We start from the raw sequence: 14,404 nt of genomic DNA on the forward strand, positions 1-14,404 counted from the left end.
ATGCCGGGTAGGGATGCACAGGAACCTCCTTCTCCTCCAGCTCGGGTCTGTTCTCAGCCTGAGGAAGGCCTGCTCAGCTTGTCTCCCTCCCCTTCCATCACCACCACCATTGTGGTGGCTGTTTATTGAGCGCCAGGCCTGGAATGCGTTGGGGGGAAAAACAAGTGTACTTTCCACATGGCCTTCAGCTTGCTGGTCTATAGAGATGGGCTTATAAGGCTTGTTCTTTGAATTAGACACTAGCATATGGCCTTTCTGGGCCAAACGAACTCCCATGATGTTTTCTAGCTTGCCCCACTATCTCAGCTGCTCTCGCCAGCGTCCCCTTCCACACCCCCAGTCCCCATCCCCAGAAGGGCTCCCAACGGCACCGCTGTCCTGACTTCCCACAGGGAAGTGGATCTGAGGTGGGCAGGTGGGATTCCAGCTCTGTGACTCGGCTAACTTGGCTCAGGGTGTGCTTGAAGATTTTGTTCAAGAAAGCATGGGTCTTGTGAAGAAAAATGGGACTTTGGAAATGGAATCCTTGAGATTCTCATCTTGAATTTTCATCATCCTATTATCACAGAAGACTCCTCTGAACTCTCATTCTGTTGCCCTGTCCAGTCAAGGTATGCAGGCCCCTGGGCCCCGGGAGATCCTCTGCGGTGAACCGTAAAGTTGCCCCTTACGGGGTAGGTGGTTGCTCTGTGCCCACAGTCCCTCCCCCGTCCCTGCATGAGGGCCTTGGCACATTTGCTGCCTGCGGGGTCCCAGGTACCCTGCCGGAGGATGCCTGGGATAGTGACTGCGCCCCAGACCTTTGACCTTTGACTCTGAGCCTCCTGCTTGGTGGGGGAGTGGGGCACATACCATTTCCTCAGCCAGACATTGAAAGAAGCGCAATTATTGCCTTGAAGCACATTTTTCTGAGCGCTTTCCTTAGGTCTGAGTTACAGTAGCCTAAGTGGGCTTCTAGAAACCAAACAGCCTGACTGAGAAAGGAATCAGGCTGTCCTGGGACCGGGGCTGGGGTTGGGGGGTTGGCTGTGGACAAGGGGGATGGGTAAGCTAGGGCTGAGAAGCACATTCCCACCGCCCCATCCTCTGGCCTCCTCAGGGTCTTAGTCTGGCAGTCCAGCTCTCAGCTGTGCCCAAGGATCAATCCAGGGAGCTTTCAGCCCTATAGAGGTGGGGTCTACCTCCTGCCCTGGGCCCCCGGTCTCCAGGGAGGGCCTGCCCCCACCCTGTGTTTTTAAGAGGCTCCCAGAACATTCAGATGTGTTACTGACCACCTTCTCCTGGTTCTGTGCCTAAACCGTGAGGTTCCTGTGTGTCCATGGTGTGCAGCACAGTCACGCTGACTTCCAGAACCTTCCACAGGTACAGTCCCTGTGAGTCCAGCAGAGTGCCTGCTGCTCTGTGTGGGAACTGGACCTGCAGGAGGGACCTGGAGAGCAGAGGAAGCCTGCACACAGGCGGTCATGGGGAGGGCCAGGGACCCCAAGGAGACACTCCTCGCATACCTACTGCATCGAGATGGAGAGGGCGCTGAAGGGCTTACCGCACACCAGGCGCGTTCTCGTCTTGTCTGTTAGCATCATCCCTGTCGTGCGGGTGCTCACGGTCAGAGCTGGGGAGGTGAGCTGGGTTTTTTTTTTCTTTAAACACCAGCAGTGCTAAAAAGAACCTGGGTCAGCCACCCATTCCCAAGTCACCTTCTAGCTACTGTTCTTCCTCAGGGCCACCGTGGTTGGGGGGTGTCATCAAACCCCTCCCCGAGCTGAGGGGCACCTGGCAACTCTGCCCAAGGTGGGCTGGGGGAGAGGTGTGGTTCTGTTGCTGCTATAAATGACTTTGGTGTAAGGTTAAGAGACGATGAAACAATATCACTCAAGTCCTAATACAAGTAGTCACAGGTACAAGGAATCACGACAGTAGGGTACACAGGGGAGGACCTATGTGAAACAAGCTCGGCAGATGCTTAAGAACCACACAGTGAAGCTGTACCATCCGTGAGCCTGCACTTCCTAAAGAGCAGTGGACCTGCCTCCCGAACGAACGGCTTCTGACTGAGACAGTCATGAACTCTCAAGGCAGCTAACCTGTACATAAGCAGGACGTTCCACCCTACCACCCCACTTCATGTCAACTGTGTGAGCTGCACGGCATTTGTAAAGGGAGTTGTAAAGAGGGGGGAGTCTAGCTGGGTTAGGATAAGAGATACCTGGAACTTCACTGTGGGGTTGGGAAACAGAATACTTACATAAGGTGTTAGTAGGTGGGGCTTCCCCAAGGCTCATGCCTACCAAGACAGGAGACACAAGAGATGCAGGTTTGATCCCTGGGTTGGGAAGATCCCCTGGAGGAGGCAATGGCAACCCACTCCACTATTCTTGCCTGGGAAATTCCATGGACAGAGGAGCCTGGCAGGGTACAATCCGTGGGTTTGCAAAGAGTCAGACACAACTGAGTGCACACACACATAAACTATTAGTGGGCTACCATTCATGTCTGTATGCATCTCCATCAGGCTTGATTTTTGGAAACCCCTAGGATACCATGCAGAGAAGGCAATGGTACCCCACTCCAGTACTCTCGCCTGGAAAATCCCATGGACAGAGGAGCCTGGTGGGCTGCAGTCCATGGGGTTGTGAAGAGTCTGATACGACTGAGCAACTTCACTTTCACTTTTCACTTTCATGCATTGGAGAAGGAAATGGCAACCCACTCCATTGTTCTTGCCTGGAGAATCCCAGGGACGGGGGAGCCTGGTGGGCTGCCGTCCACTGGGTCGCACAGAGTCGGACACGACTGAAGCGACTTAGCAGCAGCAGCAGCAGGATACCATGAATATTTCTCTAGCCTCGGATTATGGAGAGAGGCTGATGTCACATTTTCAGCTCCCCACGATACCATGGCTGTATCATGTAACCACTGGCTGTCCAGCTCTAAACCAGGAACTAGCCCCACCTCACCTGCAGATGTGCTGTGCAGGTTCAGGGCTGTCTGAAAGCACTCATTGCCTCACCCTTACATAACAGGTTACTTTCCTTCTCTAGGTCTGATGCTCTGGGGCAGTCATGTCCCAAGACCAGGTGGGGGAGGCCCAGTTTCTACAGCTTCTGGCCACTCGAAGACAATCCAAGAGGAAGCCCCCTTCTAAATTGTTTCTGGGATCCCAGATCTCCCCCAAGATGGCCCTGTGCTGGCTTCCAGGACCTTGCAGTTCTCTCCTCCAGGACCTTCCTTCTAGGGCAGGGTACCCTGGCAGCACAGCCCTCTTCCCAAGGAGGGTGGGTGGACTTTGGCCTCGAGGCTGGGGTGACCCCTCGCATGTGCACAAGCTCGCCCCACCCCACCCCCGCCCCAAATGCAGGGTGGGCCTGGGGGTCAGCTTTCTCCATACCGAAACATTCCGACAATGAACTCCAAGGAGTTGGAGAAATTTCAGTTAGAACCTGGCCTTTCAAGTCTCTATGAAGGTGTATATGTTAAGATACGTATGCGTGTGTGCATCCAACTCTATGCATGGACTGTAGCCCACCAGGCTCCTCTGTCCATGGAATTCTCCAGACAAGAATACTGGAGTGGGTTGCCACTTACTCCTCCAAGGGGTCTTCCGCCCAGGGATCGAACCGAGTCTCCTGCATTGGCAGGCAGATTTCTTTACCACTGAGCCACCTGGGAAGCCCTCAAGATAGATGGTAGCATTTATTTTATTTAAAGGTTTGTTAGTTTCCCCCCAAGCCCCACAGATGGGAAGAGCAAGCCTGCCTGGGGCATGCAGAAATTCTTTCATCCAGATTCCCTTCCTCTTAATAAAAATAAGAAAACATATAATCAGACTATCCTAGGGTTTTTTTGTTTTTGTTTTCATTTTGCCACCTGATTCAGGAATTCCTCTGCCTCATCAGCAGTTTGGCCTGGGATGCTAGTTACCTAGCTTCTGGACCTATCTGAGTTCAGTTGAACTAGGAGAGGCCTCGGAATGTGCCTCTGACAGGTACCCCAGAGGCTTCGTGCAGCTCCCGACTCAGTGGTACCTCGGCCTTGTCTGAATTTTAAAACTGACTGAGAAACTCAGAAAAATCCTGCAGGGGGAGGCTCCCTTCTGAACAGATGAAATAGGCATCTCCAGGGCAGGGCCCCAGGCCTGCAGGCTGCCCTGCACCCCACGACTTGCCAAGGTTGAGAAGCAAGTCTGCCAGGCTTGATGGTTCTCTCTGCGAGGAGCCCGGCCTTTGCTCTCCTAGTGGAAGGGAGCCTGTCGGGTCTTCAGTCTCTGCAGGCACTGTTGTTGTTAAGCCCCATCCCGCCACCTAATTAACACTTGTTTATATTAAACAAGCCTTAGCTGCCGAATGCAGAGAAGGGGGTGGTCCTTTTTGAAGTTTCTAGTTGCTGACTTTATAAGATCTGGCCTCAAGTGGGGCTTCTGGAAACTCATCAACCCGACATAGCAGCTAACAAGTCCTTCGAGAAGTTTCTGTCGCAGGCACGGCCATCTCCCGAGGAACAACCCAACCTGCGGAGGTCCCCCCCACCCCACCCCACCCAGCAACACCTCTTGACCCGGCAGCGCGGTGGCGCAGGAGGGCGTGGACAGCTTCCCGGGTTTGGGTGCTCCTCGTCAAGGTGTTAAAGAGGATCGTTGTGTTTCTTGGAACTGGTCTAAATGTCTCTGTTTAAGATCTAGGGAAACGCATTTCCGTTCGTTTTCTGCTCGTGAAGGGTACCAACCTGGTGATGGCGCCGTCACACGGCCGCGGCCCCCAGCTTCTCCTGCCGGTTCCTTTAATTAGGAGAAATTAAGTTGGGCTGCTACATATTTTGAGAATAAATAACACTATTTAAACGCAGGCAGCCTTAACCACTAACTTAACCGCTGAGTTCTCGCTGCTACATGTCTCCTAAGTAGATCGGCATAATCTTCACTAGGACTTAAAATGCATCACCTTCGTTCCGGAGCTCGGAACCCGCAGCCGACGCGAGCCCCGGGAGGGCTTAATGACTTTAATTATGGCGAGAAATACCTTCTCCGGGCGGGAGGGGCGCGGCCGGCGGGGTGGGGTCAGAGGAGGCCGGATGGGAGCCCAGCTCCCCCCCCAACCCCCGCCCCCCCGAAGACGGCCCCGCGGCGTGGGGGGAGGGCCTCGGAGTTCTGAGCGGTGTTTGTGGCTTCGGCGCTTTGATCTCCGGCCAGGGAAACCTGGAAGGTCAGGCCGGGCTGCAGCCAAGCCCCGGAGCCAGGAGCCGGTGGAGCGGGCCGGGCCGAGCCACCCACCCGCCTCCCCCATCCGCCTCCTCCCGCCCCCGGAAGGTGAGCCCGCCTGGCCGCCCGACACCCCCACTTCCCTACACCCACCCCCTCACTGGGTTGGAGCTGTTTTGCGTTGGTCTCCCTTTAGGCAGTAGATTAGGGTCTCCAAGTCGTGGCAGTAAACCAGACACATGCCCTGCAAATTTTGTTTAGTAACTACCCTATCTGTCCTACATACTGGAAACGAAACCAGGGTATTTTCCTAAGCTCTGTGCCCCTCCCCACCTCCTTTCCCTCCTAACCCTCCCCTGCAGAACCCCACCCCCACCCCATCCCCCCCCCCCCACCCCACTCCCCGCCCCCGCCCCCGCAGAGCGGCAGGTGATTCCCTGCCGGGTTAGAGTGTTAGGGTCTTTTTTTTTTTTTTTTTTTTTTTCCTGGCCACTTCTTCTGACACCCGCCCCCTTCTTGGCACCAGGCTTTTCTCACCGGTTACCCATGGGCGCCGGTGTGTGACCTCATTTCCTATGGAATGAAAGGTTTCTGTAGGAAAACAGGGCACTTGGTGAGACGGGCCTTGCAAGCCCCCTCGGCTGGCAAAGAGTGTCCCCTGTCGTGCGGTGACTCATGCTTCAGGGCGCAGCGGCGGACCAGAAAGCCCAAGAGCCCCGTGCCTGGGTGGTCACTCAGCCGAGAACACAGGGAAGGAGGAGGAAAGGAAAAAGTGAGGAGGGCAGCTTTAGAATCCACTTAGCGGTGTCCAGAGGGAGGGGCACACAGGGACCTGGGGAGCTCTGGCTTGTTTGTGCTGGGTTGGGACCAGCCAAGAGAGACTGGTGAGCATCAGGCAGGGTGTCTCCGCATCTGGCTGGTGGTCTCTGTGTGTGGACAGGCCCCTGCCCCAGTGGCAGCCTGAGCAGGGCTTGTTAGGGGGCCCTGCGTTCCTGGCAGGGACCGTGCCTGGAGGTTCAGGCCTCAGGTGGATGAGCCTTGCAAGCCTGCACTTTGGTCTCTCGTGGCTCTGCCCAAGGGCAAGTTTGAGTCTGGGGGTTTGGAATCTGCCGCCAGTTCTGGGATCTTGACAGCAGGGTGGGTGGGCAGCCAGCCCAGTGTCCACACGCTGCCCCTCTGTGTCATGCAGACCAGTTTCTCCCATCAGTCTTCGAGGAGGAAGGAAAGCCAGGTTTTCCTAAGCGAGAGAGGACAGTGAAAATGCACATCTCCTGCCGTCTGTGCCCGTGCATATACCTGGAGGTGGTGGTTTGCTCAGCTGTCCTCTGCTGAGAGTTGTCAGGGAGGCTTTCATTCCTCCCAGGAGTAGAAGGGGCACATGCAACGAGTGCCCTGACATCAGAGACCTGCTCACAAGAGGCCTGGGACCCCATAAAGATCCCCAGCGAGGCAGAGCCACTCTCAGGGACTGGGGTGGAGGTTCCCCAGAGAGAATAATTCCTGAGTTAGAACCAACCACCAATAGAAGGGCCATACGCAAGCACTGCAGCAGAAGACCCGGCCACAGCTCATAAGAAACCAAATCGCCAACATCTGCCCAGAGGAGGATCCTGACTTCCGAGAAGATCTGGTAGAGAATGAACCTTCGGCCACTCGGAAAGAGTCAGAGGAAATAGGAGACCAGGTGGCCTGGAGCGAGCCGCAGCCCGTACTTGGAACAGCAGGGCTCAGCGTGTTTGATGCTAACCCCCGGGGCGAAAGCTCATCCTTTTTAGGTCAATCAACAGACATTTCTAGGCCATTTTACCCTTGCCAGGCTCTTTGCTGGATTCTGGGAATGGAGCGGGAAAGAAGTCTGAGGCCTTGGCTGCCCTCTAGTGAGGGAGGCACTTTAAGTAAACAGTGACAGTGTGATGTCACAAGAGCTGTTCCAGTGGGACCGGGCGGGCCAGGGTAAGGAGAGGAGCACCTGCGGCTGTGAGAGCTGGAGGAGGCCCGGCTGGCTATGGGCAAGGGTAGGCAAGGAGCTGTAGAAGCCCCGCCTCCTCAGGCTCCGGGGCTGGTGGGTTGAGTTCGCGGAAAGCCGGCAGAGTCACATCCTATTCTGATTTTTTGGAGGATAGCCGATTAACAGTGTCGTGCTGCTTCCAGGTGGGCGGCAGAGGAGCTCAGCCGAACATGCACGCGTATCCATTCTCCCCAAACCCCCTTCCCAGCCAGACTGCTGCGTGACGTTGAACAGAGTTCCCTGGGTGTACTGTAGGACCTTGGTGGTTACCCATTTTAAACAGAGCTCACGTCTTACTCTAAGAGCATCACAGAGTCATTCAGGAGACTGGGGCAGGGCAGGTCTGCGATTCAGAGAATGCCCTCTTGTGCTGCATGGAGACCCTGTGGGGGGTGGGGGGCGGTGGGGGAAGGTGGGGTGGGCTACGGAGCCCCCAGGGGGGTGGTGGTTGTGACTCACGTGAGAACTCTAGTGTCCGGTACGGGATGGCAGTAATGGGGCTGGGAAAACAATGAATGGATGTGGAAGATGGAATCAGCAAAACTTGGTGAGCGGCTGAGCATCGGGGTGAGGGCAAAGGGGTGTGGTTCAGCCTGGCCCCTGGACGGCGCTCGTGGGGCACCTTTCTCCAGAGAGAGCCCTGGCCATAGGAAGGCCAGGACCACGTGAAGGGTAGGCACATGCACCTCTATTAGCCTGAGCTGGAACAGTGAGCTCTGCCCCAGGAACAGCTGCAGAAGGAACCCAGGGACCCGCTGAAGCAGGAAGCTGCTGCCAGGTCGTGGGCACTAAGCCCTGGGCCTCTGGTGCCATCTTGGATTCCCCACGACCGTGGTTTCTGCCACTGTGGGTCATACTGCTGTGTATGCTGGAGGAGGGCTGCACGTGAACACTCGAGTAAGAAAGGGGGAGACCTCAGTGCCCTTACCCTGCTGCTTGCCAACCGAGATCTCTTCCCCCTCCCAGGACAACAGCAGGTGTGTGGAGACAGACGCCTCTAGAAGGTCCTGGCTTGGATCCTTCCTGGGGTGCCTGGCACACACTTGGCCTTCTTAAGTAGTTGTCACATTGCACTGTATACAGCTGACCCTCGAGCAACACAGGTGTGAAACATGGGTCCACTTAGACATGGGTGTTTTCAGTGCTCAATACTACAATGCTGCATAACCCAGGGGCTTGAATCTGCGAACACAGAACCATGGACATGGAGGAACCTTGGAGATTGAGGAGCCGAGTATACAGAGGGTGACTTGAAGTTCCATGGCGATTTCCCTTCGGTTGTGCAGAGGGTCAGCGCCCTAACCCCCACATTATTTGAGGGTCAACTGTTAATTGAGTGTTTTCACACCAGGGACCACCTCCTTTAGACATTGTCTTCCAGGTCAAAATGTAGATTCTGGCCCATCCCTCCCCCTCCGACCATGCGTTAAGAGCCAGGGAGTAGTTAGGCAGTGAGGCTCCTGTCACCTGAGCCAGCCGTTTGCACAGAGCCTTGGGTCCCAAAGCTTCTCCTGTGGAAGGAAAGGTATGGGCAGAAGTTGCTGCAGAAAGGGTCCTGTGTCGAAAACTCTAGGGCTGCCAGGTAGCTGAGAGCCTTAGCACATGCGATATTTCTCAAAGGACGCTGACCAGGACAGTGTCTCATCCCCTGAGACCTACTATAGGAACGTGGGATCGGTGGCTCCAGGCGGGTCATTTCTAACTCATTGGCCCTCGGAACAGAACACTCAGACCTTTCGTTACAACTCCCCCAAGGCTCTTCAGCGAGGCCCGCCCCAACACTGCTGGTGAAACGGACGCTCCGTGAGGACGGGGCAGCCACCGTCCTGCTCACCGTGTTCATCCTCCCGGCCTAGCACCCACAGTAACTGGTTAATTACTACCATCGAACGAATAAAGTCATAAATGGCACCACAAAGAGAATTAAACTCTGCCGCTGCCTACTATGTGAATTTGTCGAGTATGGGCTGCGCCCGCCCAGGGCAGTCTGCTCTATTAGGCTTTTCCGGGCACCGACACGGGTCAGATGTACGTCCTGGCTCCACAGACCCCAGGGCAGGTGAGCCTAGCAGCCAGCCAAGACAATTACATGTGAGATGTTAGCGCAGTCTGACTCCGCAGGACCACGTGTAGTGATGTAAGGAGTGGATGCCACCAGAATGTGAGTACAAGACTGTACATAGAGCACTGATCCTGATGGAGAAAAGGCAGAGAGCCCCTAAATGCCTGTCAGAGAGGCGGTCCACCGTGTGATGGAAGACTATATGTAGCTGGTAAGAAGAAAAACGCTTTTCTGCATCACTGCATATAAGGTTGTTGAGTAAATTGTTGAGATAAGGGGGAAAACAGTTGAGAACAGATTCTAAAACATATACATCCAATTTATTTTTAAGTGTATTTTCATATGTGAGTGTGTATATACATACGCATTTTATGCCTGCTGATACATGAATTTTAAAAAAACATACATGGAAGGATATAAACCACACTTGTTATGTTATAAAGCTGGGATTTGAGGAGGCACTAAGTCGGTTATTTTTTGCTTTCAACTTCTGAGTTATGTTTGAATTTTCATGTCAAGCATGTCACTTTTATTAATTGCAAAAATACTAAAGATGGTCACCTTTGCAGGGGAAAATGCATCATAGAAAGTGATAAGTGGCAGAGGAGAAATCTTTATAGATTAGAACCAGGAGTAAGAGCTCAGGGGTAAGAGCTGCTTCTGACTAAAGAGAAGCATTTACCAGTCTTACGTGGGAGGCTTTGCACATGAACTTGACCTTGAACATCAATAGGCTAGGTAAGATTATAGTTCACTCTGGAGGTCTTTACACGTGTGAAGTATCTCCTGGAGGGTTACTCTCAGACTGCCAGCCTCCTTCCTAGCCAGCTCCCCAATGTGCGACTTTATCCAGAAGTTAAATCTGTTGACCCAAATTTGTCTTTTATTGTCCTTGTCATCCTATCTTGTCCTTGATGCAGATAAATTAAGAGTTGAGTGGGTTTATAAAGAGGAGCATTAAAATCTTATGTGGATTGTATAAAGATTCTTAATAATCTTCATTTTCTTTGGCCCTGGGCCTCCATCCTAGGAGAATTGGAAGTGTAAGCCAAGATTCATTCAACATGGCATTAACTGTAAGAATAAAAAAACTGAAATAGCCCAAATATCAAAAAGATATGAGTGAGCGGGGTATCTGAAGGGATCTATCACAGCCTTAAAGATATTAACAAAAAATTTTAAATGACTTGTTGGAAGATTATGATAAGTGCAAAAAAAAAAAAAACCAAACCCAGAACACAGACTTATATTCAATAGAGGCAAATAAAGAAAAAGTCTGCTTGAAGCCCCCATATATCAGAACTTCCTGTAAGAGGTTGAAGATACAAGTCTTTGTATCAGTGCTAACAGTCCAGCTTCCTGGCTTATGCTCTGGTCAGGCGTGAGGGCCAAAGAAGAGATCGTGGGCCATCTTTTGGGTTATTTCCGATTCAGGTTGTATTCCACGGAAAGTTTTCCTACAATAACGTTTAAGCACTGGGGATGCCACATCCAGATCTTGATGAAGAAACAGGGAAGCGGTCTGTTCCCAGGGGCTCTGCAGGGGAGCTACGGGGTGGGAGTCTGTGTGCGCGCTCAGTCATGTCTAACTCTTCTACCCCATGGACTGTAGCCCACCAGGCTCCTCTGTCCATGGGATGGTCCCAGGCAAGAACACAGGAGTGGGTTGCCCTGCCCTCCTCCAGGGGATCGTCCTGATCCAGGGATCAAATACACATCTCCGGTGGCTCCTGCATTGGCAGGCGGATTCTTTACCACTGAGCCACCTGGGAAGCCCCTATGTGGTGTAGGACCAGGCCCCAAACCCAGTCTGGGTGTAACTGCACACTCTGGGTCAGTGCCAGGTCCATCCCTGGTTGGAATTCCTGAATTTAATCGAAACCCAAGCAGACTCTAGGCTGTGGGTCTCTTCACCCATAAGGTGGCAGTGGGACTATTAGCAGAATGCACAGTATGCATCCGGAAATTCAAGACTCAAACACATCGATAGAAGCACTTCCTTGGGGGAAGACGACAGTCCACGTTCAGGGAGCAGGAACCCTGGAGCACAGTCCCAGGCAAACTTGCTCTCATTCAGAATAAGTGTTTACTGAAGAACCACAGGGGTCTTGCATTGCAGTAAGTGCCAGTCACGTACGATCCTGTCTTCTAGAGCTTGACGTTTTGTACTCTGCAAGACGTAAGTCTGCAGATGTTGGCGCTTTTGTGACATGTCTCAGTGGCTGTGGACGTTGTCGCCTCGGGTCTAGCAGGCCTGGAAAGGTAAATAAGGAACCGTGACAGCCTTTTAGTCCACATCCTGCTATGGGGCTTGTGGTCACCTGCTGGCTGGGGCCGACCTGTGCCGGCCTGGTGGAAGCAGCCGCAGTGATGGAGGGTGGGAACATGCCCGTGTGAGTGGGGCGCGGGGAAGGGTGGGCAGAGGCCTTCGGCTGCTTCTGGGAGGCCTGGCCTGGTCCTCCCACCTGCTTTCTGCTGCCCACGCCCTTCTCAAGCTCTTCTTCTTAATCTAGTCTGTGCACAGATCAGGGGTAACTGCCCTCTCCAGCTAAGCTCAGCTACAATGACTGTCTAGCAGCATCCACCAGAAGGCATCTTCCCTAGACATCCATTGAAACAGCCTCGTTTTGAGAAATTTGGACATTTGGGTGTGTGACTTTATAAAGATGAGGCTTTGAAATAACTCTCCGGCCCAAGTTTGACTACAGAAGAGGTGAAAAATCTAACACATGAACACGCGTTCAAGGACACCACATCCATTTTCAAACTGAAAATGTGGGGGTGAGGGGGAACTGTGTGACCAAATACGTTTTTTCATTTGCTTTGGGAATAGTATGATCAATGTGTCATTTTCAAAGTGTAGATCATTCATGGCCTATTTTTAAACCCAGGCTTTTCAGGTGGCTCAGTGGTAAAGAATTGGCCTGCAAAGCAGGAGAAACATGTTCAATCCCTGGGGGAGGAAATGGCAACCCACTCCAGTACTGTTGCCTGGGGAATCCCATGGACAGAGGAGCCTGGTGGGCTACAGTCCATGGGGTCACAAAGAGTCAGACCCAACAACAACAACATTCTTAATCCCAAGCCTGCTCCTGACAAGTGAGTTCTGAACGTAATCCTGACCCGCCTCGTGTCCAGTCCTGCGTGCGGGAAATACAGCCTTACTTCAACAGCAGCTTACATCAAACCTAATTTTTAAAGTAAGCCACTGTGAGAATGATTGTCTTCTCAAACAAAATATCGGTGCCCTGGACCCGGTGTATTAACCTGGTTGTGTCTGCAGTTGAGCTATAAACAGGATTTAAGCTCCATGTTCTTGACCTGCTGTTTTCATGAGAGAAACCAGGAGACTGGTCTGCCTTCCACTGAGGCTCCCAAGCAAGACAAAGCTGCATGCCCAGTCCCCTCCAGTGCTGCCTGATGTGCAGGGACTGAAAGCCAGTAAAGGAACGAGAGATCCTGTTTATTTCCTCACTGGCAGCCAGGTTATGAACAAGGCCTGGAGGATCTTCCTTGTTAAAGAATCTGCCTGCCATGCAGGAGACCTGGGTTCGATCCCTGGGTCAGGAAGACCCCCCGGAGAAGGGCATGGCAACCCACTCCAGTATTCTTGCCTGGAGAATTCCATGGACAGAGGAGCCTGGGGAGCTACAGTCCATGGGTTCGCAAAGAGGTGGACACAATTGAGTGACTCACACACCCCCTGAGCAGAAGACTGGCACCCATTTACTGGGGCCCCTGAGGACCTGCTGACCTCAGGCAAAGGGGTCTGTGCCCCTAAACAGCTTTCTGGAGGAAAGTGACACCATCTGGCTCCAAACTTTCTCACAGGGACATCACATCCTCTCTTGCTGGAGGCAGTGACAGCCATCGCAGCTCTTTCTGCAGCACTCTGGACAGCCCGTTGCCTCTACAAGTGGCCGAGACTAGTCCTCATGACACAGGCTCTGTCCCCCTTTTACTGGTGGGGAACCTGAGGCTGGGGACTGAAAGAGACTTAGTGACCCACCCCGCATTGGCAGCTTGTCTGGAAGAGCCAGGGACAGCACCCAGGAGCTCCTCCTGATTGGGGCGCACCCAGCGGGGAACCAGGGTGGGACCGGCAAGCGGCAGAGCAGACCAAGTACAGCGAATCTCAGTCCAACGGGAAGGGGTCCTCAGCAGAACAAGGACAGCACTCAGGTGCCTGAGCTTGTTAAATTGCGGAGGGCTTCGCTGTATCCCGCAGAGTTCACTGTCCTGCTTGTACCAAGTACAGGGAGCAGGCTTATTGTAGCAGCTGTGGGGCAAGACTGCCCTCTGGTGGGCTGATGGAGCATTGCCCTAGCCACATTCCAGTCTAAGGCTCAGTGTTGCTTTCCCATGCTGTATCCATGTAGTGGTTATTTCTATGGAAGGAATTTAGCTTTCGTTCTTTCTCAAGCAGTCTGGCCCATAGAGGCTTTCTTGACCTCTGAGTACTGGCTATCGTTTGTCCATCTTACAGAAGGCTGGGTTTTCATTTTGGTCCCCTCCCCCGCCCCTCACCTTTAGAGGAGTCTTGCTTTCCAAACAAGATTCAGGTTCTTAAAAGCAAGGATTGTGTCTGATTCTTCCTCAGCTTTACCCTGTTGTTCTCTTAGCTGGACATGAAACTAGAAGGTTCACCAGGATGGAAGGGAATCCTTTCCACCCCCCAAAAAGAATTCCACCACTTCTCATTTGTTCCTAAAACATTTCATCTCTGATCAGTAGTTCCCCAAATGGTTGAATCCTCAGAAAACTTTCGGAACTCAGTTTCCTGGGCCTCACTCCAGCCCTGCTGAATCAGGCTCTGTGGTCTGAGCCAGGAAATCTGCTTTACAAACTTCCCCAAGTGGTTTTTGATGTGTGGCCAGGTTTGGCAGCCAACAGCTCTAAATCCCCATTTACAATTATTTCTCCTAGCCTTTCCCCCCACCCGACAGCATCTCCGAAGGTCTTCAGCTCATGTCCGTTATTAAAACGGACCATTTTGAGATTCCTTTGGACATAGTCACAGGCTCTTCGAACTGCAGGGCTGGACGACATGGGGAGAAGGGGACCACAAGAGAAGGACCAAAGGCATGTGCTTTTATTGCCAGTGGCCCTGCGTTCATAGCAGAAATTACTGAAACCAATA

General features: G+C 53.0%; 1 protein-coding gene across 2 annotated transcripts in view; it reads left to right on the forward strand.

Moving 5' to 3' along the window:
* Window positions 1-14,404, forward strand: part of ZNRF3 (zinc and ring finger 3) — a 146,395-nt gene that overhangs the window by 119,151 nt on the left and 12,840 nt on the right. The window lies entirely within an intron of this gene.

The sequence above is a fragment of the Bubalus kerabau genome, chromosome 16 (assembly GCF_029407905.1).
Source record: "Bubalus kerabau isolate K-KA32 ecotype Philippines breed swamp buffalo chromosome 16, PCC_UOA_SB_1v2, whole genome shotgun sequence".
Classification (NCBI taxonomy): Eukaryota; Metazoa; Chordata; class Mammalia; order Artiodactyla; family Bovidae; genus Bubalus; species Bubalus kerabau.